Source organism: Panthera leo, chromosome B3, assembly GCF_018350215.1.
Source record: "Panthera leo isolate Ple1 chromosome B3, P.leo_Ple1_pat1.1, whole genome shotgun sequence".
In the NCBI taxonomy this organism is placed as follows: Eukaryota; Metazoa; Chordata; class Mammalia; order Carnivora; family Felidae; genus Panthera; species Panthera leo.
Genome location: NC_056684.1, coordinates 30,523,020 through 30,540,494, shown reverse-complemented (window position 1 = coordinate 30,540,494; position 17,475 = coordinate 30,523,020). Strand labels below are relative to the sequence as shown.

At 51.3% G+C, this 17,475-nt stretch overlaps 1 long non-coding RNA gene across 1 annotated transcript in view; it reads left to right on the top strand.

Moving 5' to 3' along the window:
- Positions 1-13,752, top strand: part of LOC122221762 — a 109,631-nt gene extending 95,879 nt beyond the window's left edge. Inside the window, exons 2-3 of the long non-coding RNA XR_006203426.1 lie at positions 1,453-1,627; positions 13,671-13,752. This is a non-coding gene — a long non-coding RNA (uncharacterized LOC122221762). The remainder of the gene's footprint in view (positions 1-1,452; positions 1,628-13,670) is intronic.
- The last annotated feature ends 3,723 nt before the right edge of the window (positions 13,753-17,475 follow it).

Here is a 17,475-nt window from a genome sequence, read left to right as displayed (position 1 = left end):
GACATTCATTGAGGCTGCTTTATCGGGAGGCCTGAGGGGCGGGCAGTGGGACTAGGGGCTGGGGGAACAAGGTTCTGGTTTTTCCTTTGTCTGTCTGGCACTCTCTCACACACTCTCTCTGTATGACCTTGAGCAAATCCCTTCCTTTCCCTGGACCTCAGTTTTCTTCAAGTGTTGTGGCCAGGGACTGAGAGAGGCTTGGTCCAGAGCTGTGCTGTCCCCTGTGGCAGCCACTAGCCATCTGTGGCTGTTTTTATTTAAATATAAATTAATTGAGGGGCACCTGGGTGGCTCAGTCAGTTAGGCGTCCAGCTCTTGATTTTGGCTCAGGTCGTGACCTCACAGTTCATGAGTTCGGGCCCCATGACAGGCTCCATGCTGTCAGCACAGAGCCTGCTGGGAATTCTCTCTCTCTCCCTCTGTTCCTCCCTGGCTCGCGCGTGCTCGTGCTCTCTCCCCCTTTCTCTCTCTCTCTCAAAATAAATAAAAAATAAACTTTAAATAAATAAATAAATAAATAAATATTAAATAAACTTTAAAAACCAGTTTCTTAGTTAGCCACACTGTGCATGTTTCAGAATCCAGTTGTGGCTGCCGGTGGCTACCACATTGGGCAGCACAGGTATAGAACATTCCCATCATTGCGGAAAGCTCTGCAGGACTGTGCCAGTCATCATGCCTTCTTCTGGAACTAAGAAGAGGGCAAACAGCCCTTAGCTCAGAGGACTCATAAAGGACCTAACGAGACTTAGTGGCTTTCCACAGGCCAGGGCCTCTGGTAGTGTCCAGAGTCTGAAATATCCATGTCCTGTGTTTTTCTCCAAGAGAGAAGCTGGGCAAGAATATGGGCCCAAGAGAGGTGGCCCCAGCAGGGGACAGTGCCCAAGGGAGGCCGGCATGAAGACAGAGTAGGTGGTCTCCTGATTTCTCAGCCGGGAGGGCAGCTGGAGGACAGGTGCCGCAGCTCTCTGTCCCTGCCTGAACACCCTTGGTTCCCTTGGGTTAAGCGCTGTCCTCTCTGGATTCTTTTAGAAGTCTGGCCTAGAGAGCAAAGATTGCTGCCTCACTCATCTTGCCCTGCGCTGGCTGCCTGGGGCCCTAAGCCCGGTTCTGGGCACTCGCTGGGAGAGGAGCTGTGAGAAGCGAGCCCACGGCACCAGGAAGAAGCTGCTTCCCCCCCCACCACTGCTTGACATACCCGCTCTGGCCACACCTGCCCCCTCCTCTCCCCTTCCACCTTCTGCAGTTGCTTTTCTGCAGCCTGGAGGTAGCACGGGGGCGGGGGAGAGGTACCCAGGGCAGGGGAATAGAGGAAGTAAGCGAAGAGAAACTTGGCTGGCTTTGGTCTCGCCTTTGCCGAAGCGTGGCTGCCTTCTGCCCTGCCCCCGTGCCCGATGCTCCTCTGTCCCCATATGAACCCTACTGCTCACTCTGGTTTCTCCTATTTTCCAGAGATCCCATGGCCATGTCCTGGCTGCCTTGAGTCTGTGAGGCCACACAGCCTCCCACCTGCATCTCCGGGGCTCTGTCCCTGTCCAGACCCTGGACCAGCTTCCGAGTCTACTCCTCACCCCAGCCCGGGGACGCCTCAAGCTTCAGGACTCAGTGGGGCACAGTAGCAGTCACGGTAGGTGGCGACCCCAATCTGCTCTCTCTTGGCTCCTGGGAATACTTAGCTGAGCCTTCTTGGTCTCTGGAATAGGAAGGATACCTTTCTGAACACCCTATCTGTCACCGTATCCCTTTGGTTGCACATAGCAAAAAAACTTATTTCAATAAAATACAAGTATCAGCTCATGTAACTGAAGTATCCAGAGGTAGATGGGGCTTCTGGCAGGGCTTAATCCAGCGGTTCAAACAGTGTGACCAGGACCTGTTTTCTGTCTGCATTTCTCTGCTCCCTCTTCCTTGGTGGTGGCTCCACCTCTGTGAGCATTTCACATGACATGGTCACAGGATGTCTGCCAACGGTTTCTGGGGCAGTATGCTTCCAGGTTTAAATCTGGGGTCAGGGGTGGAGACAAAACTGCTTTCTTGATAGAACAAATAAAAGCCCTGGGGTTGATCTCTTGGGCCCTATTGGCAGGATTTGGATCATCCTGACCCCTTTAGCTGGGTCCCCAGGTCTTGGAAACTTAAAGGGACTGGGGGTCAGGGTCGGTCCTTCCCCAACCATGTGACCAGGAATGAGGACAGGGTGTTTCCCCAAAGGAAGCTTGGGGCCCTGCTGGTAGAAGGAGTTGCCCCCAACTGAGGGAGGCAAATAACAAATGATCGGTGGAGTCTCCCCAGCTTGGACAGCTTAAAGTCAGTCCCAGATAGACACAGATATGCTGTGGGTCCTTGGGCAGATCCCTGTGCCTCTCTGAGCCTCAGTTTCCTTATCTGACGATGAACCTCACCTGGCAGGGGTGCTATGAGAACTACCTGAAACGATGTGTGGGTGTGGGAAGCACTGGTGTCTACAGCAGGTGCTCAGTAAATCCTTTTCTGTGCCCCTTCCCTTTCTCTCCTGGGGAGTTTGGAACATCCTGTTTCCTTCAAACTTGGAAGGAGCTGCATAGGAAGTATTGTCAGGATCCCTGGAAGCAAAGTCTGAGACAAGGATTTGTGAACATGAGATTCACTGAGGGTGGGCTTTTGGGAAAAAGGAGGAAGAGAAGAAGTTGGGGCAGGTATGAGAGCCCCATGAGTGAGGTCGTGGCCTTGGGCTGGTCCAGGGGGCCCTGGTGTAGAGTTGACACCACAGAATTGTCCCCTAGACAAGGTGGCCAGGCGTTTGTACCCCTGTATCAATCAGTCACTGACTGTGGGCCGTGCCTGCGGTGCCTGTGGGTGGCCCCCATTTGCAGAGGGCAATTCTCTGGAGAAGGGGGTGCAGTGAGCTGAAGAGGGGCTCTGAGAAGGCACCACTTAATACAGGAAGGCAGGATCCGTGTCCCTGGCCTGGCCAGTCCTAGAGGAGCCCTGCTCTGCTGCCTCCTCTGGCTTTTGCTCCTCTGGCCCCAGACAGCAATGCCAGTCCCTTCCACTCACCTTTCAAGAATCTTTTTCCACCCCAGGCCTCCGTGTCCTCCCTGTGCCCCCTGCCTCTTCCCTAATCATTCTTCTTTCCTCCCTTCAACTTTAGTCAGTCATGCAGTTCCCCCACCTACTATGCCCTTCCTTGCTCTCTACCCCATCCTCTTTTTCAGGCCTGTGTGGGTCCCTCCCTCTCTGCTCACTGCTCCAGCCAATGTTTATCTCTTTTAGTCCTTCCTCCAGCTCCACCCTTTTTACATATGGAAAGGCCAAGGCCCAGTGTGTACTTCCTCACGAATACTTTGTGGGTTCCTACAGCAGTGCCAGAGTGTGTTGCTCTCTTTGCCTTGGCCACTAGGAAGCTCATAGCTGGTTTGTGGCCCATTTCTGAGAAGTGCTGAGGATGCTGGCATACATACAGTTGCTCAGTCGTCTTCCCTCTGACTTCTCTCTCATTTTCTCCTTTTTCTGATTTCTTTTCTTATTTTTCAGCTTGTGCTTTCTCGGCAGCCTCAAACTCTTTTAGAAGGTGGTGGGGTATAAAGAACCAAGAGTGGCCTTGGTTAAAACATTCAGCCAAATACTAGGCTTTCCCCTTCCTAAGGGTAGCTGGGGTGGGAGAGTCACCCCCAGGCCTAGGGCTCAGCCTGTCCCCAAGGAGACACCAAAGCCTGACCACGGTAGCCCCGGCATATCACCCATCCTGCCCTCCGTGGGTCGGGAATGACATTGTTCTGCTTCCTACCCTTTTCCCTCCCCCCTTTTCATCTTATCAGAAGCTAATGAAAGAGGCTGGGAAACCCAATCCTCTGGTAATTAAATTTACTTAACGGGTATTCAAGTGGAGTAATGAGAAGTTTAATGCAGTGATTAGATTTTTCTTTAATTAATTAAAATGAGAACCATGTGTCTTGCCAGCAAACCAACTTGACCCTCTGCTTGGAGAGTAGCAGCCAGGGATGGTGGGGGGCTTGGCTGCGTGGCTGGGGGCTGCAGGGTGGATGCAGACCCCTGCCCTGACACCATAGTTCCTGGAAGTGAGCCTAGCTCTGATGTCCACCCAGGGCCGTCTCTGACCCCGCTCCCATTTCTGATCCCTGCGAGTGCCAAGACCAGGTAGGCCCCGAGTCTCCCAGGGCCGAGGGATCCAACAGTCCCCACACTCAGGCAGCTGAAAGTGGACCCAGAATGGAGGTTTCAGAGGGGGGTCGGCAAGCGTGGCTTAAAGCAAAGAGCACAAAGGAGGGATTTGAGGCACTGCGACAGATGGAGGCATTTTGGGATCACATTTCAATGCACGGGCCAGTGGACACCTTCACCTGCGTGTTGTCAGACCTGGGTTTACCTCCGTTGGCTTTATCAGGGCTAATGGAGTGAGGGCAGTGGGGTGGATAATCGAGAAATCTGAGATAACCCACAAAACACTTCTCCTTGACTTGGGAATGCAGTGATGCCAGAAGGCTGACCATCCTTGCTGTGTTTCTGAAGGCCGGTTAGGAATGCAAGGAAGTACTCCCCCCACACCGGCCCCTGAGCTGCCTCTGCGGGGGTCAGGTGGTGGCTCGGGTAATGGGAATATGAGAATCCCGGCATAGCTGTCTGGAATGGAGCACAGAACGGTCCTCGCCAGGGTAGAGGGTGGGCATAATGAGGACTGAGAAGACAGGTTGCAGCTCCCCAGGGGCAGAATATGTTGTTTTCAAGCAGTGGGTAAGGCTAGGGGGAGTCCTGAGCCCTTCATGGTGGAGAGGCAGAGAACTTCCTTTATTGAGCCTTGACCCTACACCCACACTGAACCTTGATCCTGGGCAGACTGAACCTTGATCCCAGTCCTAGACTGAACACTGATCCCAGCCCCACACTTAGCCCAGCATTGTCACGCATATACCAGCTGAGTAACAGGTGCTGGGGTGGGAGGGGTGAGGGGCCCTATTTGTCCATCCTCACTGCCAGCTCTCCTGCCTGTGGGCAGGACTCCTGTGCCAGGCCCCTCACTAGTCCCTGGAATGGCCAAGATGAGTCAGACATGGTCCCTGCCCACAGGGCCGGTGGGGGAGGCGACAAGCAAACAGGCACTGAGTGATCAGAGCTGAGGTGGGGGAGGCCCAGAGGGCTGAGGGCCCAGGATCTGTACTAAGAGCTTCCTCTGAAGGCAGGTGGGAGGGGGAGGTGCTGGAGGCGGGCCAGTGGGGAGGCTGACACTGGTCTGCAAGAGGTGAAGAGGATGGTGCCAGTGGGGGGCAGCAGGGGTGCTAGGGTGAGCGATTCTCCCTCCCCCCCCCCCACCCCCTAAGAACTGGCTGTGACTCCTCCAGGCCATCCTCAGCTCTGGGGGAACCAAGGGACTCATGTGTGGGGAGGGTTGATGGAGTGCCCGGCACTGGGCTGATAACGTTACCTTACAAGGAAAGCATGTTTATCCATTGCATGAGGAGGAAACGAGGTGTGCAGTGACTGGCCTAATGCTACACGGCTGGCCGGGTGGGGCGGGTTCCCAGTGCTCGCCTGCCTGCGGGCCTGCACACTGCTGTTCTGTGGTCTGCAGGGGAATGAACTTACCCTGGGGGGCAGGAGTCAGCTGACTCCTCCACTCCCACCTGGGCGAATACAGCCCCAGCACTGGTGGAGGCTGGGGGTTCGGTGCTTGAGCCCGGGCCAGTCAGACTGGCGTGTGGGGCTTCCTGATGCGGCTGGAGCAGGAGCAGGGAGTGAGGGAAGAGAGGAGGGTCCTGTCTGGGTAGGGGACTAGCCCCAGGAACGAGGGTCTTCTGCTTTCTTCACCCCCCACTCCTCCCCTCTGCTAATCCCTCCCTCTAGATTCCTCTTCAGGCCCATTTCCCTTCTTCTTTCCTTTCTGAAAAACCAGGCCTAGAGAAACCACCCAGCCAGCTGCCCACTTCTCCCATGTGGGGGAGGGATCTGCTCAAGACCGTGGGGCTCTGCCTCTCTTAGGTCTTTAAGGTAGAGTCTGAAATCACGTTATCATGAACGTAAACACAAGGATTGCATTTGCATACTTTTCCTGGCCATGCGCACACACCAGTTCATGCTGCACAGGTAGATGCGCCCAGGAAGCCACCCCTCTGTCCCAGGCACCATGCTGCCCCAGATGTGTTCATCTCTTCTCCCTGGATTCTGGGTGCGGTAAATCACTGCCTCATTTAATTCTCTCAACAGCCTGGGAAGTTATTTATACAGGTGAGGGAACCAGGCAAGGTCAGGAACTAGGCCCCAGTCACACCACCAAGTGCAAAGGTGAAGCTTGCCTGACAAGCTCAGATCCTAGGCCAAGCCACCCCTCCAGACTACCCCCACCTCGCCTCTGGGCAGTTCCCCCTCCCTCTTTCTCTCCCCAAACCTCCCCCCAAACCCCTCCGCATCCACTGCCACTTCGCTCCTTGCTGCATCCTCCAGCCAGATCCAAGGACTCTTTCCCAGGGCTCCCCACACGTTCCCACCTCCAGGCCCTTGTCCAAGCTGTTCCAGGCCCCTGAATTCCCCTCCCCAACTCCATCTGCTCCAGCCCCCTTCGTCTTACTAGGCTGGGCCCAAATGATGCCACTTCTTTCATGGAGACACCCTGTCTGCTCTCACTCCGATCAGAAGTCACCCCCCCACCCCTGCCCAGCACCATCCTCCAGCTCTTTCCTCCCCCCCCCCCCCCCATCTTAGGCTCTTGGCTTTCCTGTGTCTGACCTTGCATCTGTGTGAAAGGCAGGGCCCTGGCTTCCCAGGCCAGTTACCCCCAGAGCCTGGCGCACAGAAGCTGCACAGGAGGTAGCGGGGTCCTTGTCTTGGGAGGGGCTGCACCTCTACAAACTCATCCCTTTCCTCGGCAGTTCTGGCTCAGACGGCCTCTCACAGCAGTGGCCCCAGCCCCCTGAGGAGACCAGCCCCGTGGCCTGCCAGATGCTCACTGTAGCCCTGGCTGGTGAGGACGGGGGGCAGGCTTCTGGCCCCAGCAGACCTCCCTGTGCCCAAGTCCTGGGGGGCGAGAACAAGGCAAACCCCACCTTTGGGGTTCACAGGAAAGTCTTGGGGCCACCAGGTACAGGTACCAGGGTGGTCCAGTGCTGGTGGATGGCTGCACGGGCACTCTGCCTGGCTCTACTCGCTGGCTCTGCTGATGACTGGCTATGTGACTTAGAACAAGTCATGTAGTCTTCCCGTGCCTCAGTTTCCTCATCTGTTAAATGAGGTGATGACAAACCTACCTAGGGTTGCTCTAAGGATTAAGCGAGTCAATACAGTGTACAGCACATAGCACAGCCCTAACACAAACATACTGCGTGTGCGTCCTGGCAGTTGACTGTCACCATCACTATGGGAGGGAGCCTGGAGGCTGCGTAGGGCCCAGCAGGGAGAGTTTCCAGTAGGTGGTGACACATGAGCACCAACTTGAAAGATGAGTCTCAGGGGCAGTGAAGGACATACCCAGACGAGGGAACCACACAGATGAAGACCCAGAGGCAGTTTGGGGGACATACGAGGGATCTGGCTGTGTCTAGACTTAAGGTTGGAATAGACCAGGAGGCGATCCCAGCTGGTGGTACACAAAGGCTGTGTCCTGAGGGACCCTGGGTCCACACTGAGAGGTTTAGTCCTACTGCCTGTGAAGGGCCATGAAAGGGGGTACTTTTTCCCCTTTCTTTCTTTTTTAATATTTGCTCATGCAAAAACATTGAAACAGTACAGAAGTGTGTCCTGTTAAGTATGGAAGTTCCCTCTTTGCCCTTAAATCTTATTCTGCCAAGGTCTGGTGTACCTCTTTCCAGAACTTTTTCTGTGCCTTACAAACCTATTTATTGTATATTACTTTTTTTTTAAAGATTTTATTTTTAAGTTATCCCTACACCCCTTGTGGGGCTCACACTCAACCCCAAGATCAAAAGTTGCACACTCCACCGACTGAGCCAGCCAGGTGCCTCTGTATATTCCTTTTAAAAAAATGGAATAGTATTATGCACATTATTCCATAACTTCCATTTTTCACTTCCCAGTGTGTTGTGGGCATCTGTCAGTGTCCCAGCATACGGGTGTGTGGTATTTTTAATGGTTGCCTAATATTCCCTTGTTTGGACATAGTGTAATTTATGTAACTGTTCCTGGGTTGATGGATCTTTAGGTTGTCTTCAGTTTTTCACTCTTGCAAATAATGCTTCAGTGGCCATCCTTGCGTATCTGTCTTGCTGACATGTGTAAGCATTTGTGTGGGATTGATTTCTAGGCATGGAATTGCCCGGGTGAAGGGTATGTTTATTAAATTTTGCTGGGTAGTGCCACAGTGCTCTTCCAAAGGGCCAGGCCAGGTTATGCTCCCGCTCTCAGTATCTGTGGGTGGCCATTTCCCCATGCCGTCCTCTGCACTGAACATTATCAAGCTTTTTAATTTTTGCTAATCCAGGAAATCGTCTTGCTGTGGTTTCAGCACTCACTTGCCTTCTCCCCAGCGAGGCTGAGCATCTTTTCATGCGGTTATGGACCATTTGTGTTTCCTCCTCTGTGAATTGACTGTTCATATCCTTTGCTCATTTTTCTTTCTTTTTTTCTTTTTCCTTTTTCTTATTGATATAAAGGAGCTTTTAGATTATTAGGAATTTTAAAACTTCTTGTCTGTTGTGCGTGTTGAAAATATTTTCCCTAGTCTGCTGTTTGTCTTTTTAACTTTGTTTATGGTCTCTTTGGCCGTATAGAAGCTTTAGATCTTTATTTAGTCAAATCTGTCAGACTTCTCCTCAGGGCTCGTGAGTTTCACATCCTGCTTGGCCAGCCTTCCTGGAAGGGTTTTAAGTGGAGGTCAGATGGGTGACTGGGTAAGGTCACTCTGATTGCCACTGTGAGGAGCACGGGTGGAAGGGGGACAGCAAGAGGATAGGAAGCAGCTGAGACCTTTGTGCTGGGGTGGGGGTAGGGGGAAAACGGGAAAAAGGTGAGTTTGGGAAATATTCCGGGATCGACTGCCCATGATGATAGGATGCGAGGATGAGAGAGGGAGAGAAAAAGGACTTTGGGGTGATGCCCGGGTGTATGGCTAAATCGGGGACAGGATTAGGGAGGGAAATGCCCGCAGGTGCACATGAGTACTCACCTTGGCAGGAGCACGGCACATATGAATACACATACGCACACGCATGTACGTGCTTCAAGTTCTGGAGATTGGTGTCTAGACTGTGGCTCCATGGAGGGGGTACAGTGTGGGCTCTACTCTGTGGATTATCTGTTCTCTGCCAGGTACTGTAGGCAGCATCACACACGCGCACTCTGTAATCTGAACTACCATATGAAGTATATTTTACAGATGAAGAACCAGACCCAGAGAGGTTAAGTAACTTGCTCAAGGCCACAGAGCTAGTAAGTAACAGAAAGGGGATTTTTCTCAACAACTTAGATCTGACCACCCAGACAGAATACCCACCAACATCATTGAGGAGCCTTTCATTCATTTCTAACCTGACCAACCCAGTTTTATCGGGACTCTTAGGATGAGTGCTGGAACCAGACTGCATGGGTGGGAAATGCAGCCCCATTCCTTACAAGCCAAGTTACTTTGCCTCTCCGTGCCTCGGTTTCCCCATTCTGAAAATGTAGACGATCACAGTACTCACCTTGTGGGGTGTTGTTGGAGATTAAATGTGTTAGCACCTATGAAGTGCTGAGCCCCCTCGGGGCTCATTGGATGCTCTCCACAATGACTCCGATGATGATGATAGCAAGGTGTTCACCTCACCTGCATCTATCCCTCTTTTCAATCTTCTTCCTCCTCCATTTTCCCTCCACCTGTCACCTCTCTCCTATGCCAGATCTTCCCCGTGGGAACTTCTTTCAACATTTGCCTTTGAACCTCTGTACTCTGTTTTCAGCCCCCAAGCCCTCCAAAGACAGTGAATTAAAGTCCAGTCATTCAGCAAAAACCATTCAGAGGAGAACGATTCATTCTGCACTCAGGGAATCCTCCCCCAAGCAGTTCTAGTCAGGCATTTTCTGCAAGCCCATGCATTCATCCCAACATTATCTGGTCTCTGAGAACCAGACCATAACATCCAGATCTAAAACTCCTTCCTCCCTGAGTATAGACACTCAGGTGTCCTTTCGAGGTGGGGGGTCTGAGCTGACCCCAGGCCAGCCAGCTCTCCACTCTAGCCATGAGCCATCACTGGATCCCTGACCCCAGGATGAGTCATTCTCAGAATCGATGGCCAGAAAACTTGCCCATAGGAAACAAAAAGCAGAGAGCACAGCAAATTCTGAGCACATTTTCTTCCCACGAGCATATCTAAGCACATCCTGTGGCTGTGAGGGGTGGGTGCAAGGTGTTCAAACCAGGGTAAAACCTCAGGTCTGCACCCAATTAAAAATTTATCACTGAAATCACCAAACTCACCATTAAGGATTTCTCATCATTGAAATAAACTCCCAGGTAAAGAAATCCTTGTGGTAAAGAATGGAGCAGTTATTGCCTGTTTCTTGTAGGATTTTGTTTTCATATGCATGTTACCAGTCACATCTGTTTATTTTTGACCCAACGGATGGCAGAACTCACTCCAGTCCTTCCCAGGGGACTGTTATACCTGACTATGGACCCGCCCCCCCCCCCCCCCCCACCCCAAGGCCCTGACAGAAGATTCTTTATGACTGCTTTGGGGAAGCCTGGTCACCATGTCCCCAGGTTCCACCAAGCCTGGCTTTGTCCCAAGGGCTTCTTCAACACCTTCCCCCACCTCCAACCCAAGCCCCCTTCCCCAGCATACCATAGTACCTTTATAGGGTGCTGTGCCATGCTGTGATTTCCAACTAGCCTGGCCAAAGTTCAAAGCCAGATGAGCCTTTGGAGACACATTGACACCAGCATCGGTGCTCATACTTAAGAACCTTCTCAAGTTTGCCCTTATGATAGAAGGGTCTTTCTAATGGCGTCAAGGAAGCCGTGTTGTACCCTTTTTGTTTTTCAGGAGGGGTGGAGGGGAGGGAGTATATTCTACTACAGCCAGATCTTACTTCTTGGAAAAATTGAGGAAGTCATAGGGGCATTTGTGGACATTAGGGGATTTCCCCTCAGGTCGCTTGACAGAGCCTGTTGTTTTCTTGAGGGACTGTCTCTTCTGCCTATTCCCTGCGTGGTCCCACAGAAGCACACAACATTTAAGGTGATAATTGCCAAAGTAAAGTGCCGATAAGTTCAAAATATAAGTGTATAATTAAGCTTGAAGCTTGCTGTCATTCGTGGCTCCAGGGCCACGAGTCAGAGTCCCCCACCCCCAGTTGTCAATCCAGGGCAGACTCATAGGGGGCCCCAGGGCCTTTCTAGAGCTGATCCTAGACCTGAGTCAGGGGCAGAGCTCTGAGGATGCCCCAGCCTTTGTTCTAAAGTGCATTTCAAGCCCTTGAATGTAAGCCAAGGCCCCACTGTCATGGAGATGCTACCGCTTGCCTCTGCTCACACCTCCCTTCTCCAGATGGGAATTGCCCCGCTGGTGGATCCTGCTATAGGCCCTGAAACTTCCCCCTTTTCCTTGTGGATAGAGAGCCCTTCAAACTGGGGATTGACATATTTCTGCCCCCCACTGAAATCCTAGTTATTTAGGGGCTCCCAAATGGAGCTTAGTTCTCTCACTCAGAAAGTCATCAAGCATCCCCTCAAACCAAATACAGGTCATGTGCCCCAAGTGGCCAGGGGTGATATGGTAGGAAAGACAAGATTGTGCTAAACCAACAGGTTTTTTAGGAACTCTTGGTGATTTAGTGCAACAAAGGTTCCCTTATTCTTTCTTCCTTTATTTACAGTATATCCTTTGTTTCCGTTATATATCCAGTGTGGGAAGTGGGGAGGGTGGCAGACTCTGGTCCATACGTCATGCAGGGGCCCAGGCCGATAGAAGCTCCACCATCTTGTAGCTGTCCTACCTGGAACACATGGTCTCTTCCAGTCACTGTGGCAAAGAAGAGAAAGTGGTAGAGTCTTAAATGCTTTGGCCCAGCAATGACACACACCACTTTTGTTCATAGCCCACTGACCAAAACTTCTCATATAGCCTCAACTCACTGCAAGGGGGGGCTGAGAAAGTGTAGGGGACACTATGCTGGGATGGAGGAAATGCACCCAGACGTTAGTGAGCAGTAAAATCCTCTGTACAAGGGGTATTATGGGACCACTAAGAGCAAGGGTTTCAGAAGACCCAAGGCCATGACTTTGGCTCATTCTTTCCACTTGGGGCGGCCGAGGCCAGGGAAACCCAGAGTGTCTGGCAGGGCCTGATAAGAAAAGCTTTGGGATACTGAGCAACCAGAACTCTCATATGTTGCTGGTGAGACTGCAATATGGGGCACAGCCACTTCAGAAAACAGTTTGGTAAAAAAAGAAAGAAAGAAAGAAAGAAAGAAAGAAAGAAAAGAAAGAAAGAAAGAAAGAAAGAAAAAGAAAAGAGAAGACAAACCGTTTGGCAGTTTCCTATAAAGTTAAAAATATGTTTACCATATAACCCAGCAATCCTAATGCTAGGGATTTACCCAAGAGAAGTAACAACTTATGTTCACATAAAAACCTGTATGTGAATATTTATAGTGGCTTTATTCATAGTCACCAAAAGCTGGAAACAGCCCAAATGTCCTTCAGCTAGTGAATGGGTAAACAATTGAATACTATTCAGCAATAAAAAAGAATGAAATTTGGAACAACAGAGAAACAACAAAGGTAAATCTCCAATGCATTATATGCTAAATGAATAAAGCCAGGCTCCAAAGGATACATACAGATAAAGCCATTTGTATGCCATTCTGGAAAAGGCAAAACTATAGAGACAGAAAATAGATCAGTGGTTGTTAGGGGCTGGGGTTGGGGAGGAGTTGACTACAAAAAGCACGTGGAGACTTTTCGGGTGGTAGAATTGTTCTAGACCTTGAATGTGGTAGTGGTAACATGGCTGCATGCAGCTGTCAGAACTCACAGAACTGCACTGGAAAGTGTAGATTTTACTCTAGGTAAATTGTAGCTCAATTAACCTGCCTGGAAAAAAAAATGCTTGCTGTGAGGTTGTTGAGACAGGGAAACTGGAGTGACAGATCAGTCAGAGTAGCGTGACTCGGGTTAGGAGGGCCGCCCTCATACAGAGGTCAGGGAGGGCTTTCTGAGGAGGTGTCTGGACCTGAACCTGGACACTTGGATGAGGAGAAGGAGCCAGGCCTGTGAGGATCAGGAGGAGGTGGGGGCCAGCAGAGAGAGGCTGGTGCTGTGCCAGGGAGGAGGCGAAGGCAGGGGCTTCCATTCTCTCTGCGCATGATGGCACCACTGGGGGACATACATAGAGGGTGACCGAAACTCTGATGTGGGTCAGGCAGCCCAGGGAGCAGGGCAGGGCAAGGGGGGCAGGCAGGAAACAGCAGCTTGTGACCACGTGCAGGAGGAGGACCATGTGGTGGAGGGGTGCCCTGACAAGGAGGAGAGGAGTCAGGGAGCCTCCTGCAGGGAGGAGTGGTCAGCCAGCCAGAGACTTGCAGGCTGGGACAGGGGACTGGCACGGAGGGCCCGGGGGTAGGGGGCCTTTGGGACCTTGCTAAGAGTGCTGTGGGTGCTGGTGAGGCAGAGGCCAGACATCCTGGGTTGACTAGCAGAAGCCCATCTTAGTTGCACTAACCTTCCTGCTCTCCCATTGCAGTGCATGCTGGGACCGAGACCAATAGGCTGCTGCTCCCCGGGCCCCCAGAGGCTGATCTGTTTGCCTCCCGGCGCCGTCTGACCCAGGTAAGGGGAAAGCAAGGGGACTCACGTCGCCTCATGCCTCTGCTTTGGGTGGGAGGGCTCTGGGAGTGAGGAGCAGGAAGGCCCTCTGTGGATGAGCCCCTCCCAGGGGCAGTGGTGTGGGCACAGGTGTGGTTTGAAGGCCCTGGCAGTAGCAGGGCCTCCTGGGGGACTTGGGGACACTGAGAGGCCCCAGGACATCTAATTCTGCCAGCCTCGGTTTTTCTGACATGGTTGCTGTCTGCGGTTTGTTCAGTGTCGTTTCACTGCACACACTTGCTAAGTACTTTGGCTGTGGTACTTCTGTCTCTGTGGGGCTCCCTTTGCTGTCACTCTGGCGTTTCTCTGCCAGAGTCGCCATGCTAGCCCTGTGTGTGTGCTTCCATGAGTGACAGCTCTTACTCCATGCAGAACCCCTCCAGGGCAGAGGTGTTCCTCCTGGGCACCAGGAACAGCCCAGCTGACTTTTAAGCCACTTGGCATTTCTCTGCTGCTCCTGGGCACCCCAGATGAAGGCTTTCTGCTCAGGGCCAAGTGCCCCAAAGGTGGGATGGGTTTGGGGCTGGACTTGCCAGCAAACTTTACAGGGTATCCAATTAATTTTGAGCTTGAGACAAACAACAAATCATTTTTTAGCATAAGTATATCCCCAGATTTTTGCTAAATTTGGCAACCTGAGTGGGCCTGAGGGGGCCCCAGTGCCCCTCTTCTCCTGCGGAGTCCTCCCTGCTGGGTCCACCTTGGCCCCTTCGGATCAGCTGTCTCCAGTGCCTGTGGTGGATGTGTTGGACCCAGGGGTGGCCAAGCCTGAATAGGTCACAATCAGTGGGCATCTCCTGATCCCCCAGGTTCCCATAGGCCAATCTGGGGCAGAGCCCTGGGGGTTCCCGCTGGAGGCTGTTGACTGTGCTCTCAGGGTGCCTGTCTTCTCCTCTCTGGCTCTCTGACAGCAGAGTCCAGGCCAAGGAGGCCATGAGGTAGGGCTGGCTGGGCCTCTGTACCCGTGAACAGAGCTGTGAGATGGGCCTGGAGCTGCAAAAAGAACCAAGAATAGAAAATTGTCTCATGTGCTTGGAACCCAGAGTGCATGGGGTGTGGGGCTGGAGGTGGGGGGCAACAGGGAAGAGACAGGGCCAGATAATGGAGGGCTTGGAATGTCCTATTTCTGTGTCTTTCAACACTGGGGTGACAGAAGTGTCTTCTTGGCAATTGGAGTCATTTTTCTGACTAGTAATGTAATATATGTTCTCTATATGTTATCTATCTATCTATCTATCTATCTATCTATCTATCTATCTATGTACCCATCTATCCATCCATGTACCCACCTATCCATCCATCCATCCATCCATCCATCCATCCATCTATCCATCCATTCATCCATCCATCCACCCACTCACCATCTATGCATGCATGTATCTATCCATCCACCCATCTATTCATCCATCCATCCATCCATCCATCCATCCATCTATGTATCTATCTATGTATCCATCTAACAATCCAGCAGTATGTAGAGCATGCAGTTCGAGGCCTGTCCGTAATCTCTTCCTCCCCACGACTAAACACTGCTAATTAGTTCAATATTTATTCCTCCAAAATATTTGTCTGTGCACTTATAAACATATTTTAAAAGCAAAACCATGGGATCATCCTAATTATACTGCTGTGTCATTTGAGTTTTCATCTAAGAACATACTGTGTAGGTCATTCCAGAGTTCTTTCAAATCCTTTTATGTCCAGTTGTTTGGCTGGTCTTTAAGCCTTATATCAATTGTTAATCCTGTCGGTGGCCATTTAGATTGTTTCCAGTGTTTGGCTGTTTATAGATCTCCTTCAGGGAACCTCCCAGTTCGTACATGGCCATGCACTGGGGTTATGAGTCCTTAAGGAGTGTCTCTGAAAGGGAACCGCCTGGGTCAGAGGGCATGCACATTACAGGAGTTAATCTGTACAGCCAGGTCAACCTCCAGAAGGTTGTGCCGACTTACTATGTGCAAGAGGCTTCATCCCCTCATCCTTGCCAACCATGAGCATTAGCAATCCCTTAAATCTCTGCTGATCTGTTAGGTAAAACTGCTTTTATTTTACATTTCTTTGATTACTGATGAGGTTGAACATGTTCGTATATGTTTGTTGGCCATTTTAATTTCTTCGTTTGTGGATTGCCTGTTCATGTTATGTCCTCAGCTCATTTTTCTATGTATCTGTTCATTCATTCAGTAGGTGTTTGTTGAGCACCTACTATGTGTTGGGCACTGTTTGCATTGGGGACCTAGCAGTAAACAAAACTGATGAAACAGACCTGCTCCATGGAACTTATAACAGATAAATGAGTGAAATATAGTGTGTGTGTGTGTGTGTGTGTGTGTGTGTGTGTGTGGTAGTGTTAAGTGCAAAAGAGGAAAAAATAAAGCAGGGCAGGGGTGGGGAATGTTGGGGAACCTGGATCTGGTAGTCAGACTTTGCTGGGAGGTGGCACTTCAGGACACGGGCAGGAAGTGAGAGACTGAATCAGGTGGACAGCTTGGGATCCTCAGTGCCAGGCAGGCCTGGTCCGTGCAGGGCTCAGTGAGAAGGCCAGAGTGGCTGGAACATGGGGAGTGAGAGAGAGTGGGAGGTATGGCCAGAGAGGGATCAAGAGCACATGACACAGGGCCACATGGGCCACCCTGAGGACTTGGCTTTTACTCAGGATGAAGAAGGGAGTCATGGAAGGTTCTGAATAGTGACATGACGTGATCTGAATTTCATTTTAACCAGATCCTTCTGGCTACTGTGAAGGCCAGGGAAGCAGGGAGATCAGTCAATAGGCTATGGTAGTGATCCAAGGAAGAAACAGTGGGGGCTTAGAGCAAGGGGGCTTGGCAGAGGTGGGGAGAAGTGAAGAGGTTCTTGGTGCGTGTTAATGGTAGAGCCAAGAGGATTTGCTGACACATTGGATGAGGTGGTGTGTGAGACAGAGAGAGCCAGGGATTACTGTCTTAGTCATCTTGGGCTGCCATATCCAAATACCATAGGCTTGGGTGGCTTGAACAACAACATTTACTTCTCACACTTCTGGAGACTTGGAAGTCCAAGATCAAGGTGCTGGAAAACTCAGTTCTTGGTGTGGACCCTCTGTTTGACTTATAGACAGCTTCCATCTGTGTGCTCATAGGACCTCTTCTTTGTGCACCACAGAGAGATAGAGAGCCCTGGTGGACTCTTCCTCTTCTTATAAAGACACTAATCCCATCACCAGGGCCGCACCATCTGACCTCATCTAATCCTAATTACCTCCCAATGGTTCCACCTCCAAGTACCATCACATTAGGGGTTTGGGATTCAGCATATGACTTTTGAGAGGCACATTTAGTCCATAGCAATGACTCCAAGCATTTGGGCCCAAGTATCTGGAAGGGCAGCGACAGACTGGACATCAACAGACTGGACAGCGAGGAGAAGGAATGAGTTTGATGTAGGGAAGGAGAAGAGCTCACCTGTGGACAGGACTGGATATGTAATGTGTGGGGCCTGGAGCAAAATGAAAATGGAATGGTGGCCCTTTATTTTAAAAAAATGATTAAGAATCGCCAAGTGGTAACAGTAGAGCATTAAACCACACTCAGGGACAATGTGTGACTGCCTAGGTAGCACGCCTGTGAGCAGACCCTGGCTGGAGACATGTGAAGTAGACATTCAAGAAGTGTGGAGTTGACAGTTGGATGTGTGAGGCTGGA